This window comes from Bos javanicus, chromosome 12, assembly GCF_032452875.1.
Source record: "Bos javanicus breed banteng chromosome 12, ARS-OSU_banteng_1.0, whole genome shotgun sequence".
Taxonomy (NCBI): domain Eukaryota; kingdom Metazoa; phylum Chordata; class Mammalia; order Artiodactyla; family Bovidae; genus Bos; species Bos javanicus.
In genome coordinates this window covers 68,916,496-68,934,401 of record NC_083879.1, presented here as the reverse complement: position 1 = coordinate 68,934,401, position 17,906 = coordinate 68,916,496, and the positions used below count along the sequence as shown (strand labels likewise).

The 17,906-nt window shown below is 42.3% G+C and overlaps 1 pseudogene; it reads left to right on the top strand.

Moving 5' to 3' along the window:
* The first annotated feature begins 3,525 nt into the window (after positions 1–3,525).
* On the top strand, positions 3,526–4,007 carry LOC133258094 (protein kish-A-like; annotated as a pseudogene).
* The last annotated feature ends 13,899 nt before the right edge of the window (positions 4,008–17,906 follow it).

Here is a 17,906-nt window from a genome sequence, read left to right as displayed (position 1 = left end):
CCATCATCTGATTTCTTAAAAGCCTTGTTTCTGCAGAAGGAGTTAGTGGGCAAAATACTTAGTCAGGCAAAATCAGTGGCTTTCTTACATGGGTGGACCCATTGGTGAAGTTAAAGACCCTCTCAAAGATGACATAATACTTTACTCATAATGGCAGTTCAAGATGAAAATAACTCCTGTGAATTTAATTATGCTTTGGCAGGTAGTTTAATGAAATCTTGAAAAAAAAAAAAAAACCAAGAGAATTGTGAGCAGTAGAATAAAATCTTTGAAAACTAAACAAAACAAACAAAAACACAGGCTTCCCATTCAAGGATTGAATACTTGGTATCTTATCACTAACACTATTTTTATTAGGCAGACACCATTAACTATTTGGCAACTTCCCAGGTGGCGCTAGTGGTAAAGAACCCACCTGTCAGTGCAGGAGACACAGAAGACACGGGTTCGACCCCTAGGTCGAGAAGATCCTCTGGAGTAGGAAATGGCACCACACTCCAATATTCTTGCCTGGAAAATTCCAAGGATAGAGGAGCCGGATGGGTTACAGCCCATGGGGTTGCAAAGAGTCAGACAAGACTGGGTTAGTGCCTGCATGTGTTGGTGTGTGTGAGTGCGTGCGTGCACACACTCACACACACATATTAACCTACTTGTGTTATTAGCCACATTAATTCAAGCCATAGTTCTTGGATGTAATATGACTAAATTTGATCATTTCTTCTTCAAGCCATTCTCTGCTCCTTTGGCGATTCATAACAAAGCTTAAATTATTACAGTGTCTCCCAAACATAACTGTGTTCTCTGTGTTTTAAATAATGCCACATAGAGAGGATTAAGCTTGTCCTTCTTTATTAAAATACTAGAGATTTCACTGCCATGGTAGACATTCTGATTGCTCATTCACTTTGTATGTTATTGAATGTTCCTGAATTTGTAATAAGCACAGCAACCAGCCTGATTAACAGAGTGGAATTAGGCTCACAATAAAGCAAAACCTGCCCTCTTGTGTTTTAATAGAAAATTGCACAATTTTGGTAAAGTTTTCCTCTACTGTGGTTAATTGCCTAGGGTCAGAGAAAAACAAATGCTGGAAGATTTGCCATGAATTCAGAAATCAGAACAGTTAAAGTATGATATTTAGAAGAAAATGACTTCCTGTGCAGGCAAGGTGATCATATAATTAAAAGTCTTAGACTCCTTTCTAATATGCTTTGCAATGTTAAATGTTCCCCAGGAAGTCATAAAAATCTAGGGGACTATTTCAGGCCACTGGGCAAAACTCTTTTATATGCTTGTCAAATACACAGAGGATATAATTTAAACAGATTTATATCATCATACTGCAGTTGGAGATTGGGGAGATTTCTTTTTCAATTAAAAACTTATTGATGAGGGGATAGGAGAGAGGTTCAAGAGAGAGGGCATATATGTGTGTGTATGTACATATATATATGCAGAAACTAACACAACATTGTAATTATACTTCAATTTTTTAAAATAACTTATTGAGAAGCTGATAAATTCCAGAAAAGCTTTTTTCTTTTTAGACAAAATATTGGACCAGTGAATTGTAACCAGATATAAATATCTAAATTTGGGTTTGGGTATGAGCAGTGTCGGAAAATGTCCATTACTGTGGAAAATTCACTTTTTAAGACTGGATTATTGGTATGATGGAGCCAAAAGGAAATGTTTACCTGGGTGCCTGCGGTGACTTCTCTTACATTGCGTGTGTGCATGCTAAGTCCCTTCAGTAATATCTGACTCCTTGCGACCCCATGGACTATAGTCTGCCAGGCTCCTTTGTCCATGGGATTTTCCAGGCAAGAATACTGGAGTGGGTTGCCATGCCCTCCTCCAGGGGACTGTCCCGACTCAGGGATCAAACCTGCATCCCTTAGGTCTCCTGCACTGGCAGGCACTTCTTTACCACTGGGCCATCTGGGAAGTCTGCTCTTATACTAGGTAACTGAAAAGATACTCAAATAGAAAAGAAGACATGGTCTCTATCAAGTTTGTGTGAAGCTTTTTCTTCTAGAGTGTGTACCCAGGGCAAGATTAGAGCGGGGGAAACGGGCAGGGCATTTGTTTACTTATTCTGAGAAGGTGCATTTTATTTTAATTTTTTGGCTATGGTGTGCAGCATGTAGGATCTTAGTTCCCTGACCAGGGATCGAACCTTTGCACCTTGCAGAGGAGGCATGGAGTCTTAATCACTGGACTGCCATGGAAGTCCCCTTATTCTGATAAGGTTTGTTTAAGTGAAAAAATTCAAAATTTCCAGCTGGCTCTATCTATTACGTATTCCCCTTCTTTGGTAGTTCTCTCTGAATGGAGTTTCAGACCCATTCACAGGGGCTGTTTTTAGAGACAATAGGGAAAAGGAAAAAAAAAAACACACCTCAAAGCAGAAATGGGGAGATCAGATTCAAGACACTTAGACTGCCACAGTCTTCCCCAGAGGAAAATCATTCATTTACTCCCTACTATTAAATATATTTCATGTGGCACACTTTTCCTAAAACTTAATTTCCAATGCAGCAAATTTATTATTAACATTTCTACTTAAAGTCTCATTTCCAATATTTTTATTTGCTTCTTTGTCTTGACTGTTGCCACTAATTAGCTTCAGTTCAGTTCAGTTGCTCAGTCGTGTCTGACTCTTTGCAACCCCATAGACTGCAGCACGCCAGGCCTCCCTGTCCATCACCAACTCCTGGAGCCTACTCAAACTCACTTTCATTGAGTCAGTGATGCCATCCAACCATCTCATCCTCTGTCATCCCCTTTTCCTCCTGCCTTCAATCTTTCCCAGCATCAGGGTCTTTTCTAACGAATCAGTTCTTTGTATCAGGTGGCCAAAGGATTGGAGTTTCAGTTCAGCATCAGTCCTTCCAATGAATGTTCAGGACTGATTTCCTTTAGGATGGACTGGTTTGATCTCCTTGCAGTTGAAGGGACTCTCAAGAGTCTTCTCCAACACCACAGTTCAAAAGCATCAATTCTTCGGTGCTCAGATTTCTTTATAGTCCAACTCTCACATCCATACATGACTACTGGAAAAACCATAACTTTGACTAGACGGGACCTTTGTTGGCAAAGTAATGTCTCTGCTTTTTAACACTATGACTAGTTTGGTCATAGCTTTTCTTTCAAGGAGTAAGCGTCTTTTAATTTCATGGCTGCAGTCACCATCTGCAGTGATTTTGGAGCCACCAAAAATAAAGTCAGCCACTGTCTCCCCATCTATTTGCCATGAAGTAATGGGACCAGATGCCATGATCTTAGTTTTCTGAATGCTGAATTTTAAGCCAACTTGTTCACTGTCCTCTTTCACTTTCATCAAGAGGCTCTTTAGTTCTTCACTTTCTGCTATAAGGGTGGTGTCGCATGTCTGAGGTTATTGATACTTCTCCCGGCAATCTTGATTCCAGCTTGTGCTTAGTCCTTCTTAAAAGAATATTTGTCTTTCAAAAATCTTGCAGTTCAGTGCTGGGCCCAGAAGGGTGATATGGCTGGGGCTTGGCCCGCCTCACAATGTCTGCCATTTTCAATTTTCAGTCTGTTGACTGTAATCTTGCTGCTTATATGTACCTGTGTTTATATCCAATCCTTGGCATCCAGCCTCCTGGACAGAAATAAAACTGGGTTGTTGGGTATATTTTGGAAGTGTGCCAGAACTGGTGAACGGAAGAGTCCTTATGTTGCAGTGTGCCGTACTGCGATGGCCTCCAGCATCCTTTTCATACAGTAGCTTGGAAAAAGGCCAGAACTCAGTTGCCATCGCATTTAAATATGACAAAAAAAGACTTAGCTGCAGAAAATAATGGAAAGAATGGTTAACCCTTTTATCTCTGAACATCGAATGAGCTACACTTTCAGCTGCTGTTCTCTATTTTTGTTATTGGACCAATGTTCTATATAAATAATTAGGATGCAACATTTAATACTCAGAGTTTAAATAAGTCTGTAACAGTCAACCTCATTACTGTCACTACAATATTACAGTCTGCCTATGTCATTCTGTTGTGCCAGATACCAGTTTTACTAGTGAGGTATCTTTAAGGCACATAGTAGAAAACAAAATTGGTGAATTATTCAAGTTCCTTTCACTGTGATTTGGAAATGGTAAATCTTTATCGAACGGAAAAAAAAAATCTTGCAGTTTACAGCAAGGAGAAATGCTCAGTTAAACCGCAGGTGTTGATGCTTTGTCTCAGATCTGCTTATTCAAACCAATGATCAGCCTTGGAAACAGAAATGTAATCTGAATCGCAGACCACGCAGTTCTCTCTGTACCGCTTTTTGTTCTTCAGTTGTGGCCAACACATCGCTTTCAGCCTTCTCAGCTCTGAAACTTTGATTTGAGCTTCACACTTTCTTTTCCTTTCAGGCAGAATTTTACGATTCTGAGGCTCATTAACATTTTATAAACTCAAGGTTTCCTCCCTTTCTGTGCCTTTCTCTCCTCAGCCACTTCCTCTGATCAGAACGCAGGCTCCTTTGTGTTTTTAACACTCTTTCTTGAGATAGTCCCAACTCTTTGATCCTGGGCTGACTTAAAATTGTTCGCTGTCAGCGACCCAGAGCAGACATCTGGTGCATCCTGGTGCTGTTGTCTGCCGGCTCCTGACAGCATTGTCGAGCCTCCCTGACAATCAAAGAGCTCTTCCAACCCAGTGACATGCAAACTTGTCCCTTCTCTGCTCCAGTTTGTCACAGCCCACATTTCTCAACTTAGCTGCACAAAGGCAGGCAGGGATAAAATCATTCTGAGGTTGATGCTGGCCGTAATGGATAGAAATTCATTGTTTTTGAAACAACAGCTACTCAGAACATCAAATTACTGTGAACCTGCCTTGCAGCTAGATGGCAGGAAACAACCTGTTTTTCAGGGCTTTCCAGGTTGAGCTAGTGGTAAAGGACCAATGCAGACAGACATAAGAGGCAATGCCTAAGAGTCCCTGGAGGAGGGCATGGCAGTTCACTCCAGTGTTCTTGTCTGGAGAAGCGCATGGACAGAGGAGCCTGGTGGGCTACAATCTATGGGGCTGAAAAGAGTCGGACATGACTGGAGCGACTTAGCATGCACACACCTGCTTTTTTGCTTGCTGGAGAAAGGATGCTGCCTAATGGCTTTTATCATATGTGCTCATTTGTGTTGGAGATCTCAGAGGGTAAGCGCTGTGCACTCTGGAAGTTTTGCTGAGACTTCTGGGTATGGACCTAATTACATAGAGTCAAAGGAGAAAAGACAGACTCTACAGCTCATTTCCTGTTTTATCTGTCATCTTCCCCCCTGTAAAACGTGTTCCCCTCACACAAAAATATGCTACTTAAAAAGCCCACTACAGTATTTTTCCCCCATTCAAACCACCAGTAAGTGATCTGACCTTAATTATGTCCCTGCATGAAATCTCTGGCAGTTGAAGGTAAGGGTTCTTAGCTCCCATGAACAGTACTGTGTTTCCTGAGCCCGATCACAAGTCAGCATTCAGTATAATCTGAACATAATTCTACTCTTGACCCTTGACAGGTACCTTTTTATGCCCGTTGGCCTTGACACTGGCTCAATGGTTAGAGAGGGCTCCCAAGGGCTATTTTCAATTGGCAAAAGGGCACTTTGGGGATGAAATGCAAACTGGCCTCAGCTGGCGTGGAAGTGAAATGCATTAAAAAAGTTACTTTATTTTTTTTAAAACTACTTTTTGTGGAAATATATATATATATAACATAAAATTTGCCATTTAACCATTTTGAAGTGTACAATGGGCTTCCCGAGTGGCTCGACAGTAAAGAAGCCCTCTGCCAATGTAAGGAGATGTAGGAAACGTAGGTTTGATCCCTGGAGAAGGAAATGGCAACCCACTCCAGTATTCTTGCCTGGAGAAGCCCATGGACAGAGGTGCTTGGCCAGCTACAGTCCATAGGGTCACAAAGAGTCGGACATGACTGAGTATGACAAACGCACAAGTGTAGAATACAGTGGCATAAATACATCCACAATGTTGCACAACCATCACCCTTTCTATTTCCAGAATTTTTCATCATCCCAAACAGAAACCCGTACCCACAAAATAAAAACTCCCCAAACCTTCATTTTTCCCACCCCCTTGAAAATTTAACAAGACTTTGGGAAATCTCCACTCTCTCTCTCCTAAGAACCTCAGCTCTGTTATTTGGGTGGAAACCTAATTACCTTAAACCAATTACTCTGTTTCATGTCTTTGGCTTCAGTGTTTCAGCCATGAATGAAAACTGAAAGTGGAAACATCAGAAAGGGATCTTTACTGAGGATTTTAGGAAATAAAGCCAAAAGTTATGGTCACATCCCTAAGTGGCTTAGTGTGAAGATGTGAGGTCTGGAATTGAGCAGCCATTTTATCTCCTTGAGGGAGAATTTGAAGCAGTCAGGGAGTACCCCAATTTTTCCCTTAACTTGGGCCACTTTGAGTTGGGTTTTCTTACAATATGAGAAATCTTAACTGATAAACTCACCTTCAAGGAATTTAAAAATAAAGTGAGGAAATAGAGAAGTTCATTTATTTATTTATTTTCAGACACCATAATCCATATTTCCAATTGAGTAAAAAGAAATTCTTTGTTCTTTTAAGACCATAAGAGAAACATATCAATGCATAAAGAAGGGCTTCTCTGAGGGTAAAGGGACGGTAGAATGTAGTCATTTAAATTATATATGGCATTTAAATTCCAGCTCAATCACTTGTCACCTAATCTTTTTTAACATTTATTTTTTCAACTGGTCTGGGCTCTAGTTTCCTCATCTGCAAAAGGACATCAATAGCACTCCTCCTGCTCTGTACACACAGAACTTGTTGTAAGAATGAATTGAATTCATTTATGTAACTTAGTCAGAATACTGCCTGTGAATTAGACTAGGTGGTCAAACAACAGAAGTTTATTTTTTCGGTTGTGGAGGCTGGAAGGCCAAGATCAAGGTGCTGGCAGAGTTGGTTTCCTCTGAGAAAAGGTCTCTCTCCTTGGCTTGCAGACGGCCACCTTCTTGATGCCTCTTCAAGCAGTCTTTCCTCTGTGTACATGCACTCCTAGTGTCTCTGTGTGTCTAAATTTCCTCTTCCTATAATAACACCAATCAGATTGGACTGGGGGCCACCCTACTAGCCCCAGTTTAACTCACCACTTGCAAGACCTCATCTCCAAGTGCTGTCACATTCTGAGGTGCGTGCATGTATGCGTGCTTAGTTGCTCAGTCATGTCCGACTCTTTGCAATCCCATGGACTGTAGCCTGCCAGGTTCATCTGTATCTGGGATTTTCCAGGCAAGAATATTGGAGTAGGTTGCCATTTCCTACTCCAGGGGATCTTCCTCACCCAGGGATCTAACCTGTGTCTCCTGAATTGCAGGCAAATTCTTTACCCACTGAGCCATCAGGGAAGCCCCTGAGGTTCTGGGGGTTGAAACGTCAACCTATGAATCTGGGGGACATAATTCAACCTAAAACAGCCTGGAGCGAAGAAGTCACTGAATAAATGTTGATGTTATTTGTCGAATCTGTTCAGAACCCCGGAAGTGTGAAAGCAGTGCTGCAGGGTTCAGTTTCATTGATCAGAAAGGAAATTGTAGCTCCCAGCTCAAAAGTAGACTCTGCAGAGTGTGCAAAGATAGCTGAAAGCCAAGCAGTGCTCTGCAGGAGGATGGCTGCTCTTTCATTCATGATGGAAGGACTCCTGTGATTTCTTGGTGGTCAGGTGGGGGTGGGAGTGTCACTGAGCCACAGATGGTTTCCTTGGGCATGAAGACCTCTCCGCTCTGGAGAGGAAGAAGTGGAAGGAGGGACGCACACAGACAGAGGAGCACTTCAAGGAGAGCCAACCTGCCTGCTAAGCCCCATAGGACACCACTGCCTTTTTCACTTGGTGGAGAGAGAACAGGACTGTAAATGGGGTGTGAAATGTTAAATGTGAGTGAACGTTAAGCAATTGACATGGCGTTTCTGCTTCATTACCAATTTCATTTTTTTCTGCTGTGAAGCCAGAGAAAATGTTCCTGGTTTCCAGGTTTTTCTAAGAGCTGAAGAACTTTAAGAATGGACTCAGGTTGGATTTACCACAGTTATTCCTTGGATCCTGTCCTGTCTTTGGTTTTCAGCCCCTGGTTTGGCTTTGAAGTGCAAGAGAATCGGAGAGTCAGGAGGGGAAGCGCCAACTCCCCGTCTTTGGCTGGAGCTTGAGCTGTTCTCTGACTCACAGAACAGACAGGAGAAAAGAAGAGATTCTGCACCTGCTCAGCTATATGCACCCCACCCCGCCTGCTTAGCACATGCCTGGAAACTTGAAGGTTTCTATTTGTCATTTTAACCATCCAGAGGTCATTTCTTTCATCTTTGCACATTTTGCTTGTCTTTTCCATATTTGGGCATTGTAGGACATATTCTTCCAAAAATTATGCATTGATAATCTTAGTCTGATTTAGGAATTGCACATTGGAGTTGCATATCTCAGCAAACCAATGAAAACTGTGAGCCACTCTCACAGGGGACTACCTGCCAGGCCACAGCTCAATTTCAATGGTTGTTAGGTTTTTCCTCCCTGCAGAGTTTGTGCACTTTTCTGAGTATTTAATCTCATGCTTACTCCTTAATATTTTACAAAAATGAGTAAAAAAATAATGAAGCAAAAAATGGCAGGGTGGTTCAAGAAGGAGGGTACATATGTATACCTATGGCTGATTCATGTTGAGGTTTGACAGAAAGCAACACAATTCTGTAAAGCAATTATCCTTCAATTAAAAATAAATTAATTAGTAAAAAAAGCAAAAATCCTTGCAGATTAGTGCTATGATAAGTTTCACAAATTTAATACATTGAGGACAAAAATGGAAATTTGTTGAGGGTTGATGTAGCCTCGATGGAATGTAAGTGGCTCATCTATGGGGTTAATTGTGCAGGAAAAGACCAGAAAAAATAATAAAATTTCTGGAAATCATATCACCAAAGATTGTGTGGGAATGGTGAGGCGTCATTAAAAATTTGAGAGTGTTTCACTGTCTGGGAATCTGTGTCTGCTGTTGGATCTTTAACGTCTTTGGAGATCGATTATCATTGGAATTAGAGTCAGCTGCTGTCAGGTGAATGGCAAGAGGCTAATTTTAATTGCAATCCCAAACAGACTATTCTTTTTCATCAAGTCATTAACCAGATCCAAATAAGGTCTATTTATCTAAACTGTGGTATTGAAGAAGACTCTTGAGAGTCCCTTGGACTGCAAGGAGATCCAACCAGTCCATCCTAAAGATCATTCCTGGGTGTTCATTGGAGGGACTGGTGTTGAAGCTGAAACTCCAGTACTTTGCCCATCTAATGTGGAGAGCTGACTCATTTGAAAAGACCCTGATGCTGGGAAAGATTGAGGGCAGGAGGAGAAGGGGACGACAGAGGATGAGAAGGTTGGATGGCATCACCAACACAATGGACATGGGTTTGGGTGGACTCCGGGAGTTGGTGATGGACAGGGAGGCCTGGAGTGCTGCAGTTCATAGGGTCACAAAGAGTTGGACACGACTGAGTGACTGAACTGAACTGATCTAAACTGTTAAACTTAAGGAAGACAACTGCTACATCCCCTACCCCTACCCTGGAGATTGTATATTTACTGAACAAAATTTAAGGAAATAAAGGCAAACATAATTAGGCCTTTTTATCACTCATCACTATTCCCAATTCAACTGACAGAAATTTGCATCCTTCAGTTCAGTTCAGTCGCTCAGTTGTGTCCGACTCTTTGCGACCCCATGAATCGCAGCACACCAGGCCTCCCTGTCCATCACCAACTCCCAGAGTTTACCCAAACTCATGTCCGTCGAGTCGGTGACGCCATCCAGCCATCTCATCCTCTGTCATCCCTTTTCCTCCTGCCCCCAATCCCTCCCAGCATCAAAAAGTCCATTTCTAAAAGTAACAGGCAGGGCTGAGATCACAATCTCGGGGTCCAGCTACCACCATGTCTCTTTCATGTTGGGTTAAATGACCGATGACCCACTAGTGAGAAACGTGGACTTCCCATCAGGGCTTCCCCTTCTTGAATGACTCAGCACTGCTGGGACTTAGGCAGTCTTCAGTCTGACTTTATCTGGGAGGAAAAAGGCACCGGTAATTCATCAGTTATTTTTACTGCTACTTCTCATGACACCTCCCTACCGCCCATTCCCCTGCACTCCACCCTTTCTCTCCAGCCTCCCTGGCTCCTGGATGGATTTTGAAAATGGGTTGTAAACAGTTCATAGATTGCCTTGATCTCCTCTGAGCTAAAGGATCTGTGCCCTGCTGTCCCTTTCCCTTTAAGACGGGACATCCTTGGGATGCTGAGGTTGGCCCAGTTCTGCCGGTGCCACACACAGGCATCTCCTGGGTACCAGTTGCCCCAGGAACATGGGGTTTGGCATCCGGCTAGTCTTGTTTTTGAACTCACTGTCCCCTTTCTTTGCAAAGGGAAAGGATTATTTCCCTTCCAAACCTGGCAGCTTTTCCTTTGCAAACCTTAGAACTCTGCATCAGGAAGACAGGGAGGATTAAACAGCAGGAGGGCAGTAAAGAAAGAACATGGGGAGACCTCTTCCCAGCTCATCAGAAACTTAGAACAGAGCCTCCTTGCCACTCCTGCACTAAAAATGATTAGTATGTGAGAAGAGGGAAACAAGGCAAATCAGAAGCACTTCACATCAGTGGGCAAAACATATTTGAGATTAATCCCCATACTATAGAGGGCAGGCCATTTTTAAGTTTAAGGGCGTAAGTTTTTGAACAGTTGCTTTAACTATGTGTATTTATGGGAACACTTTCATAATCTGTTTAGATATTCTGTTGTATGTCAAGAAAGGGCCACATTTTATAAAACTGTTCAGTATTGTCACAAATAATCTTTGGTTGCAAATGACTCTAGCAAGTACATATGCTTCTTTTAGGAATCAACATGATCCTGGAAAAAAAAAGAGAGAGAGGGCATGGGGAGAGAGACACAGTTGTGGGTGGGGAGACGAGAGACTGAAATCCAGCCCCAAGTCTTCCATTCGCTGGCAGAGTGATTTGGGGTAACCAACCTGACCTCTCCGAGGTTCATTCTGCCAGGTTGGCATGGGAGGAGGGGATTAAGTGATCTTCAAGACTCCACTAAACTAAAGAGGAGAAGCTACATGATATAATCGAAAGAACACTGAACTAAGAGGCAGAAAGTTGGGTCTAAATTCTCTTTCTAACTTTTATTGGTTCTAGATGTTGGCCAAACTATATATAAATATATTCTCTGACACTCGAGTTTCTTTCCCAAAGCAATGTAGTGCATTATTCATAGGTTGGTTGCAAGGACTGAGTTGGGTAACTTGTGTGAAAACGCTAAAAGTGGTGCTGGCATGTAGATGTTCAACAGTCATTCACTGAATCTTCACTGGTGACTCTGAAGTTATGGTTTGTGATTACAAAAAGGAATGGAGGACTGTTTCATTTCCATGGGATTTTTGCCTTACTTACCTTCAGAAACTTTGGCTGACAAAGGCAAATAAAATGTAAAACAGAGGAAAAACTATCAAAAGGTTAAAATGAAACAAAAGGAGAGAGGAATTGATAATATCTTTTTTTTCTGAACATAATTTAATTATAGAGCAGGACATCAAATCTAGCTTGGAGTTTCTTGATAGCTAAATAAAATGTAGGAATAATACATCAGCATTTACAGTTTTGGAGGGAATGATGCTGAAGCTGAAACTCCAATACTTTGGCCACCTCATGCGAAGAGTTGACTCATTGGAAAAGACTCTGATGCTGGGAGGGATTGGGGGCAGGAGAAGAAGGGGACGACAGAGGATGAGATGGCTGGATGGCATCACCGACTCGATGGATGTGAGTCTGAGTGAACTCTGGGAGTTGGTGATGGACAGGGAGGCCTGGCGGGTTGCGATTCATGGGGTCGCAAAGATTCGGACATGACTGAGCGACTGAACTGAACTGAACTGATTTACAGTTAGCCTTTGAACCTTTAAGAAAACATGCAACTCATGTAGAATTTGGTTTGTAGCATATAGTTGATCATGCCAGTCCTTACATCATTACAAAGGAAATGCTGATAACCTCAGGGAGTGTCTTCATCTGCAGTTTGATAATTTATTGTGAACTGAAAAACTCAAAGACGGAGTAAAGATTTTTATTCATTTGTTTTGCTTTGAGGTTCAGAGAGTGGGAAAATAAGATTGGTTTCAAAATAAAATTATAATAAACCAACATTGGTGTTAGAAATAAAGAGAAAAGAATGGATACAGATTGTGTAATGTGAATGACTTCTGCAAGAGTCAAATACACTTATATTTCCATTTAAAACTTTCAGTGTGCAATATAAAGCTTATCTAGCATATGCATTTTGTTTGTAAGACACGTCATAGACTCCTTGAGTTTAGGAATGCTAGACAGTGTTTCAGCTCTATGCTTAGGGACCATTAAACAGCAAAATCACCAACAAAAAACCACAAAAAATGTGAACAGCATGACACTAAATAGACTGCAAAAAGGATTGCTCTTGTTGTTGTTTAGTTGCTAAGTCGTGTCCAATTCTTTTATGACAGCATGGACTGTAGCCCGCCAGACTCCTCTGTCTGTGGGGTTTCCCCGGCAAGAATACTGGAGTGGGTTGCCATTCCCTTCTCCAGGGGATCTTCCTGACTCAGGGATCGAACCGTGTCTTCTGCACTGCAGGCAGATTACACTGAGCCACCAGCGAAGACCTGCAAAATGATCTCATTTATAATCGAGGAACTGAAATGAGAGACCAGGGCATCATCTTGTTTGACCTCAGCTGGGATGTGTGCTCAAGGGACTCTTATTTTTCACTGCTCCATGCGTATGTGTGTCTGTGGGTAACTGTAGAAGTGCCTGAGTATTGTTTTGGAACTAACAAATTTTAGCAAGTATACAAATTTGCAGATATGGAATCTGCAAATCATGAAGATTGACCATGCTGAGGAGAAAGTACAAAAACATCAGCTAGGTACTTAATTCTAGTATTTAATGTAGATTTTGCAAACACCAGAGTTTGGTCTATTTGGGGCATAAAACAGCAAATGAAAGTGAAAAGATACACAATACAAAGTGAGTGAGTGGCATGTTGCATCCAATTCATATGAGAATGAAAATCACAGTTATGTTGGCAGAGCCAACAGAGGTTTCTGTTGTTTGGGTTGCTATTGTAGCTGTCGTTAACAAGACATTCCATAAAATTAGGTCATCTAAGCATAAGTCAATTTTTCACAGAGGTGAGAAGTGTGTACAACAGTGTCAAAGACTGTTCCAGAGTGAATTCCTGGTGTTAAACTCAGAATTGAATAAGCATAGCAGGAACAACTCCTGGGTCATTGACTGGAAGAGATAGTAAGTTTGAGCTGCAATGCTTTTCTGGAGAGTTCTAGATTCTCTGGAAAGGAGAGTATCAGGGGCTCTGAGTCCTAGTTTGAAAATGTTGCTGGTGAATTTGAGGTTCTTGCTTCATGACAAAGGATTCAGAGATGAGGTAATAGGTAAGAAGTGGATTTGTTTAGGTAGAAAATTCTGCAGAGGGGTCTGGCAGGTCTATGGGGTCACAAAGAGTCGAACGCAACTGAGCCATTGAACACACATGCACACATATTCCACAGACCAAGTGTGGACCATCTCAGGAGAGAGAGAGAGAGAACTTTGAAATATGATTGGTTCGTTTTTATGGGCTGGGTAATTTCACAGGCTGATGAGTGGGAGAATATTTTAATTATTTTTGGAAAGGAGTAGAGATTTCCAGAAATTGAGCTGACACCTGCTTTTTGGGCTTTATGGTTAGGCTCAGAATGGTCATGGCTCTGCTGGGTATATCATTTAGCATGCTAATGTATTACAGTCAGCATATAATAATGCATTACAATAAGCATATAATGAGGTTCAAAGTCTATTGGAAGTCAACTCTTCCACCATATTGGACCTAAGTTGGTTCTGACCAGTTTTTGTCATGTCCTATGGCTATATGCAGAGTACATCATGAGAAACGCTGGGCTGGAAGAAGCACAAGCTGGAATCAAGATTGCTGGGAGAAATATCAATAACCTCAGATATGCAGATGACACCACCCTTGTGGCAGAAAGTGAAGAGGAACTAAAAAGCCTCTTGATGAAAGTGAAAGAGGAGAGTGAAAAAGTTGGCTTAAAGCTCAACATTCAGAAAACGAAGATCATGGCATCTGGTCCCATCACTTCATGGGAAATAGATGGGGATACAGTGGAAACAGTGTCAGACTTTATCTTTTTGAGCTCCAAAATCACTGCAGATGGTGACTGCAGCCATGAAATTAAAAGACGCTTACTCCTTGGAAGGAAAGTTATGACCAACCTAGATAGCACATTGAAAAGCAGAGACATTACTTTGCCAACAAAGGTCCGTTTAGTCAAGGCTATCGTTTTTCCTGTGATCATGTATGGATGCGAGAGTTGGACTGTGAAGAAAGCTGAGCACTGAAGAATTGATGCTTTTGAACTGTGGTGTTGGAGAAGACTCTTGAGAGTCCCTTGGACTGCAAGGAGATCCAACCAGTCCATTCTAAAGGAAATCAGTCCTGGGTGTTCTTTGGAAGGAATGATGCTAAAGCTGACACTCCAGTACTTTGGCCACCTCATGCGAAGAGTTGACTCATTGGAAAAGTCTCTGATGCTGGGAGGGATTGGGGGCAGGAGGAAAAGGGGACGACAGAGGATGAGATGGCTGGATGGCATCACCAACTCGATGGATGTGAGTCTGAGTGAACTCTGGGAGTTGGTGAAGGACAGGGAGGCCTGACGTACTGCGATTCATGGGGTTGCAAAGAGTCGGACATGACGTGACTGAGCGACTGAACTGAACTGAACTGATGGCTATGCCATTCCTTTAAAGGTTGTGCCCTGCCCCATTTCCCTCTATTTCAAAAAGAGGGACTAGAAAGTAGGTTTAAGGATTTAGGTGATCACCTTTTTGATGATTATAAAGAGGGAGATTACAAGCTGATTTGGGGGAGAAAGATTTCTGCTCCCAGATCTGTCTTTACCAGCTGTATATTGAATGAATGGTGTATTCGTCTCTCAGTCATGTCTGACTCTTTGTGACCTCATGGACTGTAGCCTGCCAGGCTCCTCTGTCCATGGAATTCTCTAGGCAAGAATACTGGAGTGGGTAGCCATTCCCTTCTCCAGGGCTCTTCCTGACCCAGAGATCGAACCCAGGTCTCCCACATTGCAGACAGATTCTTTACTGTCTGAGCCACCAGGGAAGCCCCACTGAATGAATATATACCTCAGAATCACGCTAGGAATTTCTTTAGGTTAAGAGGGCTTGTGCTTCTTGGGGTGGTTTAGTCACTAAGTTGTGTCTGATTAGGCTCCTCTGTCCATGGAATTCTCCAGGCAAGAATACTGGAATGGGTTGCCATTCTCTTCTCCAGGGGAGCTTCCCAACTCAGGAATCAAACTTGCGTCTCCTGTGCTGCAGGAAGATTCTTTACCAACTGAGCTACGAGGAATTAGGGCCACTACCGCCCTACATCTAGCAGTTCTTAGAACTGTATTCTCTTCCAGTTAAGGAGGCAGTTCTAAAGGCCACTCCCAAAACCACTGGACTGAATCATGACAGTGCAGGAACAAGAGCCCCCTTGCCTTCACAATTCCCTTCCTCTTCTCATCCCTCTCTAAGGCTAAGGGAGAAATTTGCTGGTTTTTATTTTTTTTCCCTGCCTCACTCATAGCCTTGACCCTTTCCCTTGCACACAAGCTTTTCCATATTTGAATCTTCCCATTTTGAAATAAGAAAAGACTTCTTAATAAGAACAAGGCACATTTGCTGGGAAATTAGGCGACTAGGGATCTAGAGGTACTTAACTCTTTTCCTTTTTTCATGCTTTACAACAGTGATTAACTCAGCACAGACCACCCTCCACCATTTCTTATTGCTTAATTAAGAAACATCTCAGAATTTTCTCCTTATTCGTTTCAGGCAGATTAGAAGGAAAAAAAATTTTTTAACAGATGCTAAAGAGTCTTTCCAACGATTTGAAGATTAGGAGAATGCCTTTTATAGAGCTTCCAAAGTGTTCCCTGGCTGCTTCTGCCAGAGTTGAAAAGAATTTAGTGGCTGAGTACTTAATGAAAAAGCCAAGAATGCTCTGACAAAGAACTCCTGGGCAACTATTACTCTGGCTCCAAAGATTTATTGCAAATTAAATTTTATCCTTGTCCTTTATGATCTATCTCAGGCAGGAGGTGTAGCAACATAGTGAAATATTCTTGTCTTACATTATTAATAAAAGCACACGTTCATTAATATATGTGTACTGGCAGGAAATATGAAAAGGTGTGCTCCAGTTGGAAAGCTGGGATATCACATTGGCAACCTGGTAGGCAAAAGACAAGGTAAATACAATTCGAGTTTGGGGACAGGGTAATTACTGTCACCATCTGGTAACTCATTCTTTATCTGAGCTCAAAGCTCTTATGTGTTTTAAACGCTTATGAGGCATCTTGCTAGGCAACCAACTACAGGATTAGTTTTTAAATGTTACCGGGAAAGCTTTTCAAGATTGCCTTTGTCTAGAAGCACAATATCACATCTGGCATGATCGTGATCACTGTAAAACAGAATCTTTTAATAGTATTTATTAAGCACTTTCCAAAGATGCATAATCACCACCATGAGTTTGGTGTTCGTAGAGTCATTAGTCAGCTCTAGCGTCAATATTTGTGGAAAAGTCAGACTCAGCGAGAAACACTTAATGAATGGAGAGCAAATACAAAACACAGCGTCCCTGCAGCCTGCTTCTTTCCCTGATGGATGGGGACTTGGTATTTCAGTCGAGCTGCCTGGCGATTTCTGAGCACTGTCTCTCAAATACTTGGCAGGAAATATCATGAGCTAAACAAGCGCAGGGCACACAGCAGCAAAGGGGGGCCTTACTGGGGGAAATGGTATTTACTGTAATGGCCACGGCTTACAAAATTGCCACATTCCACACTGGGTTAATAAAGGCTTAGGGCGAAGTGGAGAGTGAAGGGCAGTCACGCTGACAGGGAGCGTGGAGGAAATGTCAAGCACCTTCTTCTAGTCGTCGCCAAACTCTCCTCTCCCAGCCCCTCCCCATCCCCACAGCCAGAGCAGGGCTGGGGTAGAAAAGTACTGTGATTAGGCTAATTCAGCAGCTGGGATGGGATTTTCTGATAGCCTCTAGATGATGGGGTGCTGCACACACAGTAATAAATGGAAAAATTTATTGATAAAGCTGTAATTCCATCAAGAGGTTAGATGATCTTTTATGTGGGGCAAAGCCAATCTGGTTTATCTCGATGTCTTCAAGACCCCTGTGAGCTTGAATGCAAACTTTGGAGTCAATATCTTGCCTCATTCATGTCTTTAGAGTACACGGAGTTGGGGGAGAAAAAAACTCAGATCTCCTTTTGCTCAATTACTCTAGCCTGTATACATGTGCGTATGTGTGCTGTGCTCAGTCACTCAGTCGTGTCTGTTTGCGGCCCTATGGAGCCCGCCAGGCTCCTCTGTCCTAGGGATTCTCCAGGCAAGAATACTGGAGTGGGTTGCCATTTGCTACTCCAGGGGATCTTCCTGACCCAGGGATTGAAGCTGGTTCTCTTGCATCTCCTGCTGTGGATTTTTTTTACCGCTGTGCCACCTTATTTGATTATATATGTGCGTATACATATGGCTTAACATATATCCTCCCAGAGCTATGCATTCTCCCCATAACCCAGGGTATGTACAGGAAATATCATCTGGAAAATCTTGGCAGAGTAAAAGCATACATGGAAATCAGATGATCACTGACTATTTTTCATGGACTGTGCCCACAGTGAAGTCCATGCTAGGTCATTATTTCAAAGGTAG